The sequence below is a fragment of the Antechinus flavipes genome, chromosome X, assembly GCF_016432865.1.
Source record: "Antechinus flavipes isolate AdamAnt ecotype Samford, QLD, Australia chromosome X, AdamAnt_v2, whole genome shotgun sequence".
In the NCBI taxonomy this organism is placed as follows: domain Eukaryota; kingdom Metazoa; phylum Chordata; class Mammalia; order Dasyuromorphia; family Dasyuridae; genus Antechinus; species Antechinus flavipes.
This window is the reverse complement of record NC_067404.1, coordinates 10740974-10758402: the sequence shown is the minus strand read 5'-3', so window position 1 is coordinate 10758402 and position 17429 is coordinate 10740974. Positions and strand designations below refer to the sequence as shown.

At 46.1% G+C, this 17429-nt stretch overlaps 1 protein-coding gene across 3 annotated transcripts in view; it reads right to left on the bottom strand.

The window, feature by feature from the left end:
• The window catches only part of ARHGEF9 (Cdc42 guanine nucleotide exchange factor 9), a 244133-nt gene that overhangs the window by 114201 nt on the left and 112503 nt on the right, over positions 1 to 17429 (bottom strand). The window lies entirely within an intron of this gene.

Sequence of the window (17429 nt, the reverse complement as noted above, 5' to 3'; positions counted from 1 at the left end):
AAGGCCCAGAGAGGGGCACGGAAAAGGTAGTCCCGGCTGGGGAGTCACCCGAGCGTCCTAAGCTCCAGAGCCGGAGGGCCCCTTCAGGCCCGTGGAGTCCCGTCCTCTCCTTTTACAGACCGGGCAACTGAGGTCCAACTAGGGTCATCAGAGAGAGCGCTAGAAGGGAATACTGAGCCCAACCGGGTCACTTTGTAAGGGAGGAAACTGAGGCCAACAGAGGGTCCCAGAGCCAAAGGAAGCCGGTAGATCCCTGACGGAGCATCCCTTCCACCCCCCTCTTCTTTACAGAAAACCGAGGCTCAGCCACGAGAGGTTTGCTCAGTACGACCTCCCATCGAGAGCTCGGGTTTTGCCCGATACGCCCCTCAGTCCACAGAGCTTGGTCTGGGGCCCGTTATCTTGCTTAGCCCGGCGCCCGGCAAATACCACGTTCTGACAACCCAAGGTCATGCCGTTGGGAAGTGGAGGCCCAGGATGCAAAGCCGAGACTTCCACCCATAAAGCCCCAAGGCTCCCATTCCACCCAGCAGCTTCTCTCCCTGCCCCAATCAAGAGAGAATGAATTAGAAGAGATAACAGTGAGCATTTGCTCCAACTCCTTAGTTCCCAGATAAAGAAACTGAGAACCAACCAACGAAAGCAATTTCATTGATAGACTATGGCTTAAAGACCCTGAAAACTGGCCCATTTTGTAGATTTGGAAACCGGGGCTCAAAGTGAGGTGACATACGCAAACCATGAGCATGGGGCTTTAGGACAGAGCTGGAAGGGCCTACAGAGGCCATCTAGTCCAATCCCTCCATTTTGTTGGGGAGGAACAGACTCAGAAAAACACTTGCCTAAGGTCCTAAGTAATGGGATCATTGGAGTTCATTTATTCCAACTCTATCTGACAGATGAGGAAACCGAGGTAAAATGACTTGCCTGAGTTAGTAAGAGAGGATTTGCACTCGGGTGCTATGGCTCCTTGCAGCACAAAGTGCCAAATCTCTCTCCCTGGCAACGATTTGACTTCTGATCCAACAGGGGCTTTCCTCTCCACTTCACTACATTAAGTAAATCTGGACCCATAGAGGGAGATGACATTTTCTGAGATTGAGTTGACAGGGCTGGAACTAAGGGCCCCCCTCCAGGCCACAGCATTTTTTTTTTTTTACCACAGAGTGCCCAGAAAAGAAACCAAGGTCCCAGGCCGACAAGGGAGGCGGGGAATATTTGGTCAACCGATGCCCTGTAAGCATGCTACATAGACTCTTCCACTATAGACGGTAGAAAACACATTTCTTTCTGGCCTTGAAATGCACCCTCCGATTCCTTGGTCTGGTCCCTAATTACCCTTTGATTGGGCCGATAGAGAAGTAAACTGGCATCCTCCCAGCAAGCACTGGGATGCAGTGGACAAAACGTTAATTAACTTAGTCAGAGGCTCTGGGTTCCTGGATCACAGGATCCTAGATCTACACAGAACCCGCTGGGATCAACTAAGCCAATCTCCTCAGGGGAAGGGAGGAGAAACTCACGACCCTGTCCAAAGTCATACAAGAACTAAACGGTAGAGCTTAGGATTTGAAACTTAGTCCATTTGACACTAAATCTTTTCTTCTTTAAACCTCAGCTGCCTGTGTGATCTGGGCAAGCCATTTCAGCTGAGTTTTGGGTTTCTCAGCTATGAAAATGCTTTAAAAACAATAAAAAAAAATTGGACCAATTATCCCACGATCCCTGGCTTCTTCATTGACCAACCAGATGGATGATGAATGTGTTCACCTGCCTTCCAATCAAATGGAGCTTTCTAAAGGTGTCAGTAGCTCCTGGCTAACAAAGTCCTTCATATCAAGCAGAGCCACATATTTACACCCCCTCCCCCCCCAAAAAAAGGTTTGGTTGGTGATTCTATGAGAATGATTCTAAAATAACCGTACTCAACAATGTTCAGGTTCCACAAGACCTGGGATTTGGGTGTGTCAGGGGCAAGGGTTCTGCCCCTGGGCCTGGAATGGGGAGTGGGGAGTAGGGATGGTGAGTGGGTTTTGTGGAGAGAAATGGTAGTTTAGGGAGAGAGCAGAGGAAATAGTTGTTAAGCTTTACGACATGGGATTCTGTAAGGTACAGGCCCATTTGAAGAAGATTGGAAACTGAGGGCTGAAAAGTGAAGTAGCTTGCCCAAAAAAGGACATACAACTTCTTAATGACAAGGCGGGTAGTGTCCTTCCTCAGATCTCCTGACCCCACGCCTGTGGTGTTTCCAAGTCCTGTAGGGACTACTTACCACCAAAGCTTGAAGAGGCTAGATAGGCCCAGCCTTGAATGGGGGACGGGAGGTAACCTCTCCTGGGTGTCTATGAAGCTGCCTTTCGGATCCGTGTTTATTTTGGCCCGTCCGATCCTTTTTCTTCATGGCCCTGGGCCCTACTGTGAACCATTACCCAGAAACTATGGCGTAGGGAAAAGCAGGAGCCTTAGGCTAGAGTCACAGCCCTGTCCCAAAGTCAACCGTATGACTTGCCCCTCTCTGGACGGAGTTTTCTCATCTAGAAAACAATGCTAACCTAGGAATCATGATGAATTTCTCTAGTTACTCCCAGATCAGAATCCCAAGAGCCAACCATTTTCCCCAGGGAAAGAGTGCCTGGGCTGTCCTCTAGTGGCCAGAGCCCAAATAGAGATGTCCAGTAAGTCAGCTGAATTTCTTGCCAGGAGATTTCTTGCCTGCTGTCCCACAGATCTCTTGTTGGCCTTTTTGAGATAGAGAAAATGAGCAAGGAGGCTCAGATCACACACGGCAGCTTTCAGGTTACCTTGGGAGGGTCCCAGTTAGAGACAAATAGGAAACCACTAAGAATGACTAGAGAGAGGGAAGAGATGACAGGCTATAACTCTTGAGTCAGTACAGGGCAGTCAAACCCCCTCCCCCCCAGGTCTTTACAATCCCAGTTCAAAATGGAAAAAGCAAACAGAAGCCTTGAGCGCAAATCTGGTCCTTTCCACTTGCTGCTTGTGAGACCTGGGCCATATTCCTTCATTTCTCTTTGACCCAGTTTCTTCTTTAAAATGAGATTAGCTGACATTGAAGGTCCCTTCTAACTCTAGTTCTAGGATCTTCAGGAGGATCCTGTGGGTAAGTATTTCAGCTGGGGCCTCAGTTTCCCTCTCTGTACAATGAGCAGGTTGCACTAGATGATTAGGCTCCTTTCAGCTCTAGGTTGGTGATCAAGTGGGCAGTCCTGCAAGTCCCTTCCCTTGGGACTCATTTCTTTTCCTGGGGTGGGAGAGGGAAAGATATGGAAGAGAGGGAAGAAATGAGCAGAAAGGTGGGAGGAGAGAACAAATGGAAGGAGAAAGGGAAGATGAAGAGAAATGAGGAAAGAGAAGAAGGAGAAAGGTCAGAGAGAAGTGGGCCTTGCTGGAGAAGATAGGAAAGTGGAGAATGGTGATGAGAAGAAAGAAGTAAGCTGGACTTCTGAGGGAGAGGAAAGAAAAGGGAAAAAAAGAAGCAAGTGAAGAAGATAAGAGGCAGAAGGGCAATGGTTACTGGGACTTCTGGGAATCCTAATTTGGCATCCCAAAAGAAGCCCCAGAAGAGACTTGGAATCCAGGGGGGGGGGTCACAAGAGTGCCAGGGGGCCAGAGACCTTGGTAGTAATCCTTTGGGCCCCCACTGGGAGGTTTTCTCAAAATCCCAATGGATTCTGGGTAGGAAACCCAGAGGACCTGAGATGTGCTGTGCTGGGTTAAAGGTAGGGAAAAAAAAAAATCAGGCCAGTGGCATGGGCTGGTGGTCAAGCGATTTACTAAGGCTGTAGTACCATCTCTGCTGCTGAGTGATCTTGAACAAGTCAAACTCTGTGCCTCAGTCTACGAAAACTGTCCCTTACAAGCTGAAATCATCTCAGAACAACTCGATGCTCTTCAGATGATAAAATTCCTTTGTTTGCTCAGTGCCAGTAAGTCAGCCTACTTCACATGGGAGAAAAATAGAGCAGGAGTAGCCATGTCTTCAGGAGCTGCCGAGGGTCTCCTGGCATCTGGGCTCTTTTCAAGGAGGAGGTACAGGTCTTCACCACCGCCACCATCCTTCCTGGGTTATTAACATCTTTCTAGCAACAGAAAAGAGGGCAGCCGGAGCCCCAGAGCCCTTCCCTCAGGGACCTGGGCACTAGCTTCCCAACTACAGTCAGGGCCTCTCTTTTCCTTACACTCCATCTCCAGTGCAAAACAGCTTAGCCTTGGAATTGGAAGAACCTCCCTCCAAAACCACGGCCTCCCAAAGTGCTTAGAGAACTGACGGGTGATTGCTGAGTCATTGTCTTAGAAACAGGAGGCATGCTGCAAGCCAGGGAAAGGCCAATGTCTCAATTTTTAAAAAAGGAAAGTGAATGGAGTTTGCAAAGGACCTAGAATGGATTATATAAAGGGATGATAGATGAAGATCTGGACAAGGAAGCAGTGACTGGGAAGAAGCAGGATGGGTAGAAGTGACAGAAAAGTAAGCTGAGGATCAGCTCAGGAAAAACCTTCCAATGATGAGAGCGTAGCCTAAGTGGAAAGGCCTGAGGACCCTTGGTCATGTTCTAGGATGAATTTTTGAAGTCAGATTATTTGATTTAGGGGCTTGGAGCCCCAGTTCTGCCGTTATCCTGGAGACCAATCTCCTCATCTGCAAAACAGGGATGATAACATACATGCTACACTCTAGCCCAAATGACTATTAAGTCAGTCATAAATTCTAATTATATACTCTAGAACTTTTCAGGCCTAGCAACAGACTGTGTCTGCTTCTCAAAGACCGGCCTATTTAAGAACTGAAAGGCTCATCACTATCACTAAGCTGGCCAACTTAGCAATGAATTCTTTGACCATGGCAACCCACAAAGCAGAGAAAAATGCCCAACACCCCTCTCTTTGGTGCAGCCCCTTCTGTTACTGCAGTGATGATAGCAGAACAGGGGAAAACACAATAATGGGCATATGATACTAGAAATAACACTTAAAAAAAAAAAAAAAGATGGGCTATGAATACCAAACGACTGAATTGCTGGTCCTCAAAAAATGAGCTTCTTGCCCAATGCCTTACAAGTGGACATACGACTGGAGCGAGCAGATCTGGACATCTGCGCTGTAAACAAAAGCAGGAGACAAAAGGCAAATAAAAGAATTGGCAAAATCGGTTTTAGCACGTGGCCAAAAGCAACAAGAAACACCCTCTCTTCCACTCGATCATCTTTTTTTTGCGGCACTCGTGCGTAGTTTTTGCAAAAAGGAGACCACGAAAATCATGGTTTATGCGCTGACATCTGTTGCCGAGGATGAAGAGAGAGAGAAATTCAATTAAAAATTCGATAAAGCCCTTCAAACAAAATCAACAATTTTGGATGCACTCGGAGCCACGATAACTTCAATGCAAAGGTGGACAGATGGGAGGCTAGAAAGACAATGGTGGAAAATATCATTCTAGAATAAGGAAGGAGAGAGGCCAGAGAAGCTTCCCATCTGCATGTCGTGAATTCTTTATCCGATAAAAAGAATCATAAACTGCCAGGCAGAGCAATCACAAACCACCATCCAAAATCAGACGGATACAATTTTACCAGACCACGCGTTACTGACATAGGAGGCGGTCTCGCAGAGGTCAGACCACGGACGAGTCACGGCAAAGACAAAGAGTAAGAGCAAGTTAGAAAACAGCATGAAAATGCCAGGAAAAAAAAAAAAAGGAACGAGATTGTCATGCAATTAACACTCTAATCTACTTACTTAAACAAGTATTGACACTGAAAAATAAGTAGTATGGAAGAAAGGACATAGACAAAGATGGTAATTATTTCATATAGAAGTATAACTCATGTAAATCAACTGCCATAATGAGAAGACCAAAAGAGCCTAACGAGAGGCTCAATCAGCAAACACTTGATAGAACTGCCAAGTGGAGGGCAGCCAAGGGCAAAACAAGTTCAGAATATAAACTCATTTGTGAAATTTTATGTAGAAGGATGTGCAAGATTATTAGCACCTATCATTTCATAAAACAGCAGAGACAGCAAAAGGAAAAAAAAAAAAACTGATTTAAAGAAACCTTGGTGACAGACCCAAATAAGCAAAGTTATCCTGAGGACATTTCAGCTTAAAGCCGGAAGGAGAGCAACAGACAGAGGAAAGATGGAAAAGATCTGGAAAATCTCTATAATAAACTCTTTGTATCATCCCAAGGGCAATAGATCCCAAAGACAATAAATCACAGAGTGGGACTGTGACATCAAGGAGTATGATGGTAAATGTTCTTGTAAAGGTAAGAGGTTCTTGTCACTCTCCCCACCCCAAAAAAGTCTGAAAATGCCAAACTTGTAAGTTTACTCTGGACATATTCTCCCTCATTTTCGGAGATTAGACAATGAACAAAACAAGACCTGATTTGTAGTTGGCGTCAATGTCTCCACTGAAAATGTAATTATCAGCTCTTGAGGTTTAAGCTGGCTCCAATATACCCCCGTTAACACATCACAGTTCCTGATATACTTCTGGAGAAAGTATAAATCATACTGAAGAAAACAGAGGGGAAAAGGAGTTAGGTTAGACCAAGTACATACACAAAGGACAGTCATGCTTCAGGCAATACAATTTGTGGTTGTCAGGGACCCAAAGTACCTGAAAGAAAAGAAAAAAGTATCTGGGAGAGGATACCAAAAATTCAAGGGGGAGAGGAACAGTAACAAAGCCTCAGATCCTATTATTATTGACAAAAACAATGACAAAAACAAAAACAGAAACAAAAACACCCCACAAATCTATGACTACTGACCCATATGCCTATTTGCCAATCTAAATGAAGATTAATCTCCCCTGGCACCGAGGGGACAGGAATATTAGAAAGGAATATGTAGAGTTTCACAAGCAATATGTTGTAGTAGATGCACCTTGACCATCACTAGGTGTTATGGGCCAGAACTTGAAATAAGAATTCTTACAAGGTGCTAAGTCGTTGGAATTGATAAAGACAATGGTTATCCAGTTTAACATGGTGACTAAGAGTTCTCTAGTTCAGTCCATGGACTTAATACTTAATATAGTTCCACAAGACTCACACCTATGACAAGAGAGTGAACTCAGAGAGAGACAGAACTAGGAAAGACAGAGACGGTGGTGGTGGTGGTCCTCCTCCTCTCCCACAGAAACCAAGACCAGGAGGACCTCAAGAAAGCTGGCCCGGACCCCAGGCAAGGAGATAATAAAGGATTTGGACTTTCACACCTGGCTGTACCTGTGGTGATTACTATACGGAAATGAAGGCTGCTTTCAGAGACCCTCAGGAACCAGAGAACATTACAACTAGGGACAGAAAGATGTAGAGAACACAAGATCCCGCTACGTTTAGTGCTTACTGACTAAGAAAAAGGTTCCTTGAAAGATGTGACAACAGTTTAACCTTGTGAAGTGAGCCTCTGATCATCATTGTTTTCATCGCCACCATTTTGGATTGGACCAGCACAGGGAACTCCCAAAGAAAAAAGTCCTTTTACCAACGAAGATGTGGCTTTTCTTTGCAATTTCTCATCTCAAAGAGTTGCTTGGGCCACTGAAAGATTAAGTGATTTCCCAGGTTGGTACGGCCAGTATATAGCAGGTCTTAAGCCCAGGTGTTCCCCAAGTAGAAGATCCCCATGGCGCACTCTAGGCTGCCTCTATTGATCACTAACCTATTAGACAACTGCTGAGGTTCTCTCTAATTAGAAAATTCTGGACTTTCATTTTCATCCTTTCTGGATCTACCAACGAGTTCTTTGGCATAGGGTCAGTTTTGGGTAAAGGTGCCACGCAAAGATGTTTTATGCATACATGCATTTAAATCATGCAGGATTCCTTGAAAGATACAAAAACAGAGTGATTTAAATTTGGTGAGCTTATTATCATTAAGCAAAGCATGGAACAGAGAGATATAAAAGCCTAAGGTGTTTTGCCAACTGTCACCGATTAATCAGCAAGCATTTCATAAATAATCACCCTATGTCAAGCCTTGTGCTGGCCCCTGGGAATGGATATAAAGATAGAAATGTAAACAATCCCTCCTCCCCAAAGAGCTTATACTCTAATGGAGGACACACATAAATACAGAAATAGATACAGAACAGAGACAAATGAAGATGGGGTTGGAGGGCTTGGGGGCAGGCATTAAAAGCTGAAGGGATGAGGAAAGAGCTCCTGCAAAAGCAGCACTGGTGTGCGGTGAAAAGGGAAGACGTGCCAGGCGTGGGAGACAGCTGAAGCAATGGCATGGAAGCGGGAGATGGAATGCCATATTTGAAGAACAGCAAGAAAGCCAGTATGGCTAGACCACAGGGTAGAGGAAACTAATGTGCAATAAGGTGAGAAAGGTAAAACAGGAATGATACGTGTAGAAATATGTTTAAAAGAATTGCACGTGTTTAGATTGCTTGTTGTCTAGGGGAGGATGGGGGGAGCTAGGGAGAAGACTTGGGAGTACAAGGTTTTGCAACAGTCAATGATGAAAACTATCTTTGCATGTGTTTTGAAAATAAAAAGCTAGCATTAAAAAATTTAAAAATACTTAACATGTATTGGTCAACCTGCCATCGGGAGGAGGGGATGGGGGAAGGAGAGAAAAATCGGAACAAAAGGTTTGGCCATTGTCCATGCTGTAAAATTACCCATGCAGATAACGTGTAAATAAAAAGCTATAATAAAAAATTAAAAAAAAAAAAAAAAGGTAAAGCAGAGGCCAGTTGTGAAAAACTTAAAATACCATATAGACAAGTTTATCTTTGTTCCATGGAGCTACCGGATTTTATTAGGTCGAGAGTGACACGGGCAGACATGTATTTTAGGAAAATCCCTCTGGCTGATGTGGCAGGAAGACCAGTTAGGAGGGTATTGCAATAGTACAGGTTACAAGTGATGAGAGCCTGAAGGAGGGCTAAGGCTCTGGGAATGGAGAGGAGAGGATATAGACATAGAGGAGACTATGAAGTGAGAAAGGACAAATTTGGACAAAAGATCAGACATGTGGACCGAGTGAGAGTGAGGAGTCTGGGATGATGTGGAAGTTCTGAGCCTTGACAGGGAAGTTTGAAAGAGGAAAGGGTTTGGGGAGAAAGAAAATGAGTTCAGTTTGGGACATGTTGAGTCTGAGATTTCTACTGGATATCAAGTTGAGATATGGGAAAGGCAGTTGAAGATACAAGATCGGGGCTCAGCAGAGGGTTGGAGCATCAGCGGCAGAAATGAGAATTAAATCCATGGGAGTAGGTGAGATCGGCGAATGAAGTGGTCTAAAGGAAGAGGAGAACAGGCCTCAGGTCTGAATCCTGAGAGACACCTATGGTTCAAGGGCATGATCTAGAGAAGAGTCCAGCAAAGGAGAGAGAGAGAAGGAACAAGCAGAAAGAGAAGAGAGGATCAAGGAGGAGAGGATGGATCAAGAGTGTCAAAAGCTGGGACTGCAGGTCAAGGAAAATGAGGATAGAGAAAAGGCCAGCCGAGGATATCACTGACAAAAACAGACAAAGAAACAAGACCCAGTAGGAAAAGCCTTGGTCCATTCCTGGTCAGAGATGTTTCCCATTTTCTTCTAACAGACACATGCATCATTTCCTCACGCACACACTCATGATCCACCCATATTACTGGTCAGCCCCGTCTGCATTTCCAGCTGGTCTAATACCGGTACTTCTGCGTCGCTGTATATTGTGCTAACAGGCAGTTTACTCTGCAGTCCTACTTGACAAGCCAACGATCCTCTGGGTTCTGGGTTGAGCTAGCTCGCCACTGTGTGTCACCCCACCTATTTGGCAGCTGGGTGGCACAGTGAGCCAGAAAATACCGGGCCTGGAATCCGAAAGGCCCGAGTTTAGATATTTAACTTAAATGTGTGACCCTGGCAAGTCACTTCACCTGTCTGCCTCAGTTTCCTCACTTACAAAATAGAAATAATAATAGCATTTCCCACTCAAACGAGATGAGATTTGTAAAGCATTTGGCACAGTGGCTGGCCACCGAAGGTGTAGTTATCTAAATGCTTTTCTCTTCCCCCGGCCTGTATTTCTTAGATCTCCAGGAACAAGAGGATGCCAGGAGACAGGCATAGCATTTCAGGGTAGCTATTGCTATTCTTACTGTGATTGCTGTCCCCGACGGTCCCAGGGGAGACCGGAGGTGCCCCCCGCCTGCTCAACCTGTCCAAGCAGAGTGGTTGCCTGCCGAGAAGGGCCATCAGCCCCAAGGCCCATACAGGAACGGGCCCCCTCTACAGGGTTGGGGGGACTTGGCCTAACAAATGGAAACCAAAAAGAGAAAATCAGTTGCAGAAAGAAAGCAGAATGTAATTGAGGGCTGTATTCTTCCCCCGGAGATAAAAAGCCCTCCCATGTCAGTAATACCCAAGCATCTTTCTGCAGAATCTTCTCAGCAGCTCTAGGAAGTGGGCTGGAGTTGTCATTTCTACCATAAGGAAACTGAGGTTCAGAGAGCTAAGAATTTTTGCCATGATACCTCAGTTAGATCATGCCAGATCTGATGCTGAAAGTCGGGTCCCCCTACTCAAAGCCCAGGGTTCTGCATCTAATCCTGCCTGGGCCAAACAGCAGAAGGCAGAAGGTACAAAAGCAGATCTGAAAAAAGGTCTAACGAGCAGCGCTATCCCAAAGTGTTGGGCTGGCTACCTTGACAGAGAGCTTCCCATCTCAGGAAGGATTCAAGAGAAGGTGAAACAATCATTTGTCGGGGACGTTGTAGGGAGCGAACCCGATGTTCTCCGGGGCTTCTATCAGATCTGACGCGTGGTGATCGCTCTTAAATTTGGAGACCAACTGCTATCCTGCAGTCAGGAAATCGGGTCTGCCCCATGGGTCCAGCAGGAGCAGATCTAGGACTCTCCCCATGGCAAGTGGGGACAAAGTAAATGAATGAGGGTCAAGAGAAAGTGTTGACCTGGCTACTTTATCCTGAATCAGGCCCTGTGACTAACCCCGCTTCTTCTCTTTGTGGGTCAGGAATGGACTGACCCTTTTGTCTATTACTGGGGTCAGCTCTAGATCAGATTCCAAAAGCCTCAAGGGAAGCTTCTTCCTTCGTAAGAAGAAGAGCTGTTTACAATTGACGGAATCATTTTATCTGAGCATCACCACCAGCCTGTGAGGAAGAAGAAACTGAAGCTGCAATTTTCAGCCCTGTTCAGATAGCTCCTTAGTAGCAGAAATAGTCTCTGAAATTGGGTGTCTCGAGCCCTCAGAGATTTGCACAAAATAGCCAAGGTTCATCGATTGAGAGCAGGAAGGGACTTCGGGAGTTAGGACCACTCTTTTCATTTCACAGATAAGGAAACCGAGGCCTGGCCTAGAGATACAGTTTATGCCACTCACTGTATAACCTGAAGCAAGGTGCCACCTGTTTCCTCAAGTGTAACGTGAGGAAGGTCGATTAGATCCTTTCTGAGTCTTTGAACCTAGGTTTTGTCTTACCTAGGTCCCATTTCTTCCCTGCACCTCAGTTTCCTCATCTGTAAAATGGGGTTTCTGAGATTTCTCCCTGCAGGAGATCTAAGATCCTCTGATTTCAATCTTCTGACCGCGACTTGGGGCCTGCTACGGCCCAAAGATGCTGCTAGCGCGGCTGCAGAGAGAAGGCCCTGTGAACATAATGAAGGACCCTTAAAGTCTCGAGTTGTAAGTTCCAAGGCCCTGCTGTGCTGCACTGCTTGAAGATGAACTCCGTTCCCTACATTCAGTTTGGGAGGGGGGAACCGGGGAATCGACGTGATCTTCTCTGGGCCTTGTGGGAAGCGGGCAGGAAAGACTGGTAGCTAACCCCCCTTGAACAAGGCCAAAGTTCCCTTTCCCAAGAACTGCATGAATCCACTGAGGGGTGCCTCCCCTGGGTTCCCACCCCCCAGTAAATGAATCCGTATCAAATATCAGGAGGTGGGGAAACTTTAGTCTTCTCCGTCAGCACAGAACGAAGGCCACCCACCCCTAAACGAGAACGAGAACCTGTTCAGAGTCCCACAACTCGGCAGGTGTCTGAAGCTGGACCTGAAGCTATCTTCTAGAGCATTATCTGCATGTACCCTTCAGTGAAGTCAAAGGATATGAAGGGTATCTGATCTCAAACTTTTTGCTATCAGGATAATGCTTAAAACCTTAAAAAACCTTTGAGGCCCTTCCAAAGAATTTGTGTTTAGGTGGATTGTCTCTATCCATTGACTGTATTCGAAATTAAACATCTTGGAATTATTAGGAAAATCATCTTGGCCTTATGGCCCTCCTGAGAAGACCATACTTTGAAGGTCGCTGGCCTGGATCGTTCCAAGGTCACTTTCAGTCCATCTATCAGAGCAGGATGTCTCCAAACTTTTCCCACTCATGACTTCTTTTCTCCCAAGAAATTTTTATGCAAACCTAAGTATAGGTATCCAAAAATGAAACACTTACTGATAATGAATCATAGCTTTGTGACCCCCCCCCACCACATTCAGTTACAAGACCCCATAAGGGATCACGAACCCCAGTTTCAGAAGCTGGGCATTATAGGATGCTTTGATTCCTAGGCTGATATTACGTCTTCCCTTAGGAAGACTCACAAGGTTGGTCTCTTATTGTGGGGATTACAAAACAGATCATCCGTGCGCTGCTATGGACAAAAAAAAAAAAATCACATCCCTGCTGCCAACCTGCCAAACTTAACTATGTCTGGCGGGGCCCGGCAGCCCAGTCTGTGGGGATGTATGTGGGTCATCTCCACAAGCCTCTGCCGGGAGAGGAATACGACCAGGTCCCACGAATACAGAAAGAGTTCGAGATTCGGCAGCGCAACCAGGGAGGCTCAGAAAGGAAATCTCTTGTTCAGGGTCGCACAGCTAGAAAGGATCAGACCTAAGTCTTCCTGGCTACCCCCGTGCCACACTGCCTCTTGGTCTCCTATGGCTTTTTTGGGGGGCAGAGATGTGATTTTACTGGGGCTAGGGTATCCACATGAAGACATTTCCTCTACCCTTGCAAGCCAGGCACTCCATTAAACCAGTTTTGGCAAAGTTCTTGGCATACATTAAGTACTTAATAAGTGCTTGTTAACTGACTGATTACAACCAATGATCATTCTTTGAGAGTGACTTGGATTCAGAAGTTGATGGATCTAAGTCAGACAGCATATGTCAGGGGCGAGTCTGGTGGCCAAGTCTTTCTGACATCAAGACAGGCTCTCTCTCTACTATGGCATACAGCCTCTCTCTCCTGTGAGAGTGCCTGACAAAAGCCCCACTTCCCATCAGAGTCTATTCTCCGGGCCCACTTTCCATCCCAGAACAAATCTTCAAATCTAGATTTCAACCTTGGAAGCCAAGCCCCCAGAACAAAGGATTTGAGTAACCTTGGGAGAGAGCTAGACCAAGCACAAAGACCAGATCATGAGAAGAATCCTGCCAAGTCCCCTTCCCTCCTTGGACCTCAGTTTCCCCCTCTGCCAAATAGGGGAGTTGGACTCGATGGCTTCCAAGGTCCTTTCATGCTCTAGATCTTGGAGCTTAGGTGTGACCTTGGGCACCAAAGTCCCTTTTCCTGGGCCTCATTTTCCTCCATTCATCTGAGGGAGTTCCACTTCACAATCCCTATGGTCCCATGTGTCACCTGGGACCAGCCACTTCCCATCACTGGGCCTCAGTTTCCTTCTCTGTCAAAGGAATGGCTTGGATTCAACAGTCTCTAGAGTCTATAATGGTTCTGTCATCTCCGGAGCAGCCTCAGGGAATGGGCAAGGTATGCCTATTTCTGTTTGGAGAAAAGGGATGCCAACAGATGCTCCTTTGAGATCCCTTCCTCGGCTACAACCCCATTCTCTCTCCTTCATAGAAAAGCCTTGCCTTGCCAAGGCCCCATATAGTAAGCCCTCGCACTATTAACGTCGAGTCCTGCCAGCCAAGGGCTCCCGGCTGAGCGCAGCCAAAGGCCCAAAAGGGCTTGGCTGGGGGTGGGGGGTAGAGAGTGGGGTGCTGGTGCTCTGGAGTGTGTAGGTGGGTTAAGTAGTTGCTTTCTGGTACTTGAGGAGTTCTGGGAACCCTCCCCCTGTCCGTCTCACCTCCTCCCCTAGCAGCCAGCCAATCACTCTGCCTAGATGTCCACTGTCCCTCTTGGCAGGAGACTGAAATAGCCGGCCTCTTAAAGCCACTTTTCTTAAATGTCCCATTGACTCTCAGTGTGGAAAGGAAGGAACACCTGGTCCAATGAATTTGTTTTACAAGTGATGAAACTGAGGCCCAGAGAGCTATTCTGACAGAATCTCAGGAAAAACAGGCTGCGAGGCCAAATCCTGCCTTTTTTTTTTTTTTTTTTTAATCTAAAGTCTAGACTCTGGTATTCAAGGCCCTCTGCTTTCACTTACCTTTCTAGCCTTGTGCCTCATTCACCCACCCGATATACACATACCCCTTGGCTCCCATCTGCTTGAGGGCAGGGGCAGTTTGCTTTTAATTTTTCTGTCCCTGGGTTCTAGCACAGTGCCGGATACCTTCTCTCTCCCCAGGTTCTCCGCCTACCTGTCCAACCACTCCTTCTTCTCCTAGGCTGGATCCTCTTCTAGAGCATGTCCTGGAATCACCTCCATATGGGGTCTTGTAACTAAATGTGGGGGTCACGAACTTCTGATTGATTATCAGTAAATGTTTGATGTGTATACTATTTTATACGCCCATACACCTGGGGTCACGTAAAACTTTCTCACGAAAAAAAAGGGTCACGAGCGGGAACAATTTCTTCACCTGGGGAATCTCGTCAGCTCCCATGGATTTAACCACCATCTCTACGCTGGTGGTTCTCCAATGTCCCCATTCCGTGTGTTCCACGAAGTCCCGGCCCGACACCTAGCACAGGGCCTCACTCAGAGGGGGTCTCGGCAAACTGTTTTTGAACAGAATGTTATTCTTCATGGCCCTTATTGATGAAAATCCATTTAGACATAAAGGCCGAGGAGAGAGGATAGACAGGGCTGTTCCGGGGAAAGCCAGCCGCCTTTAACCTCTCTCTTTGTGTGACAACCCAGCAGAGGACCGTTTTTTCCTAATTAACCTTTGGATTCCTGGTTTGGAGGTTGGGCCATCCACGTGAATTTGTCTCATTTGCTCCAGAGTCACTGTAGGCCTCCCAGCCCCTTGCAGCAGCCTTACTTCCCGTGGGGAGCTCCACTGGAGGCCAGGGGCCCTCTCTGGGCCATTTATGCCAATGAGGAGGCACAGTGGGGGCAACAAGCAACTAGAAGAATGTTTATAGACTGACTAGTGGACCAATGATTACTTTCCCCTGCTCCCTCTTGTCTTCCTACCTTCTCTTTCTGGTGTTTTTATTCCCACGATTCACAGGGGCTGGCACGAGCTCCTCTCTTTCAGTTGTTACCTGAAAAAGTCCCTTACTTCATTCAATGGGGAAAGATCCAATGGTGTCTCCATTTCAGCTACCTCGGGCAGGAAGGACTCTATGAGATAAAGTGCTTAGCATAGCGCCTAGCACACAATAGGTCCCTGAGAAATGCTTCTTTGGCTCTTCCTTCTGTCCTTTCTTCCCGTCACCCCACCTGTTGACTGGGGCAGGAAGAGATCGGGCTCAGAAAACCATCCAGCATAAAGAGAGAGGTCACATGTAGCTCATTCATACTAAGGGATGAGTAACTGGCACCTGGCAAGGCCCTTCTCACTTGGGGGGTTGAGAAAGGGATGGAATAAACTGGTCTTGTAGTTTCCTGTGGCTGGGGGGTTGCTGGTACATGTTTAACAACGGGCTCTCCAAAAGTGTGGGCAAACAACAGTTTTCCATTTAATCTGCATGATTAACATTTATTGTAGCTTTCATAATAAAACAATCATTGTACCCCGAGGTGTAGAGATTTCCGGAATACTTTTCTCCAGCTAGTTTATTTGTCCTACTTCGGGGTGTTTCCAGCTCTAAAAACACTCTTCCTGGGAATCTTAGTACAGAGAACATCAGAGCTGGAAACAAAGGCATTAGAAGACACTGAAAAATAATTGATTTAGCGCTGGGGTCTCAGAGGTCATCAGCTACTCTAAAGCTTCTTATCCTGTGGGTCACAAGGCCATGTGGGTAACTGGAACCGAAGGTGGGAATTGTGAGGATATTCGGCAACAGTAAGAAGTATCAAGATTTAACTCTTTATTGCAACAAGAAACAAGCACATCCATCTCATTCGTATGCAAACTTGCTTTCATCTTTAAGAAAAGATCAAATTATCTGTATACCAAAGAATTGTTTAAAAATAAATTTCTTTATGATTTATTATTCGTATGCGTAGTAGACCTATTTAATATACCTGAGGTCATTTTTAAATTTCTCAGGCAAAAAAGGGTTGAGAGTAGAAAAAGAAACCCTGATCGGACTCTTTCCACCCAGCAAAGCAGGCCCAAAGTGGTCACACAGTTGGCAAGATGGAGTTTCAAACTCCAATCCTGTCACTTAAATGGGATGTCTTTCCTTCTTTATGGTACTGCCCCCAAGAGGCCGAGAGGGTTAGAGGGAAACTTGTCCAAAAGGACAATCCCAGACTGCCCACAGCTCCACTGAAGAGAAACTGGTGCCCTGCCCCCACAAAAGCTTCCCTTCTCCTTGGGCTCTTGGTAGTGAGCCACTATGACGGCCTAGGGCAGAGTGCCACATAGTGCAACGCGAGATATAACATATATCTCTCTAAAAGGAGCTTCTCAAGTTCCCTTCCCTACAATTCACCAGAAGCAATCAATTTACTTAATTCTTTTGTTCCAGTAAAAATCTATACTATTTAAATTCATTTTCAGGTCGATTAAACTCATGAGAGGCAGTACAAGCATTACCTCCATTTTTACAGATAAGGCAACTGAGGTTAAGAGGAGTGGGCTCGGAAATGGTAGACTGAAAGCCAGTCCTTCTGATGCCAAAGGCCAGAACTTTCCCCCCACTTCCTCACAAGTGACTCAATAGTCAACATACATTAACTTTTGAGACATCCTGCATGTCTATATATAGGTCAGGCAACCTAGAAATGTGCCCACACAACCAAGACCTAAAAAATACATATATATCAAGGGATAGGGCATGAGACTATGAGCCCAGATTTTTAAAAAAAAATCCTTTTCTTTGAAGGTTTCCTGGGGGACTGATTTGTTAAGTGGCCCATGGTTACACAGTCCCCTCCCTCAGTGCCTGAGGGGGAAGGCCATTACAACAAGGGGATTAAGGAAGACTTCCTAGAGGAGGTGGCATTTGAACTTGACTTTAAAAATTGGGAAAGAAAGGAATGGGAAGCTGTGTCAGAAGGCGCCCCGGATGTTGGGAAGGGGGGAGGGAACAGAGTGGAGTTCCATTCAGTTAAAGGGTAGGTAGTGGTGAAAATCAGACTTTGTTAAGCTTGGAAATAGAGGTAGGGCAAGATTATAAGGGGTCTTGAAT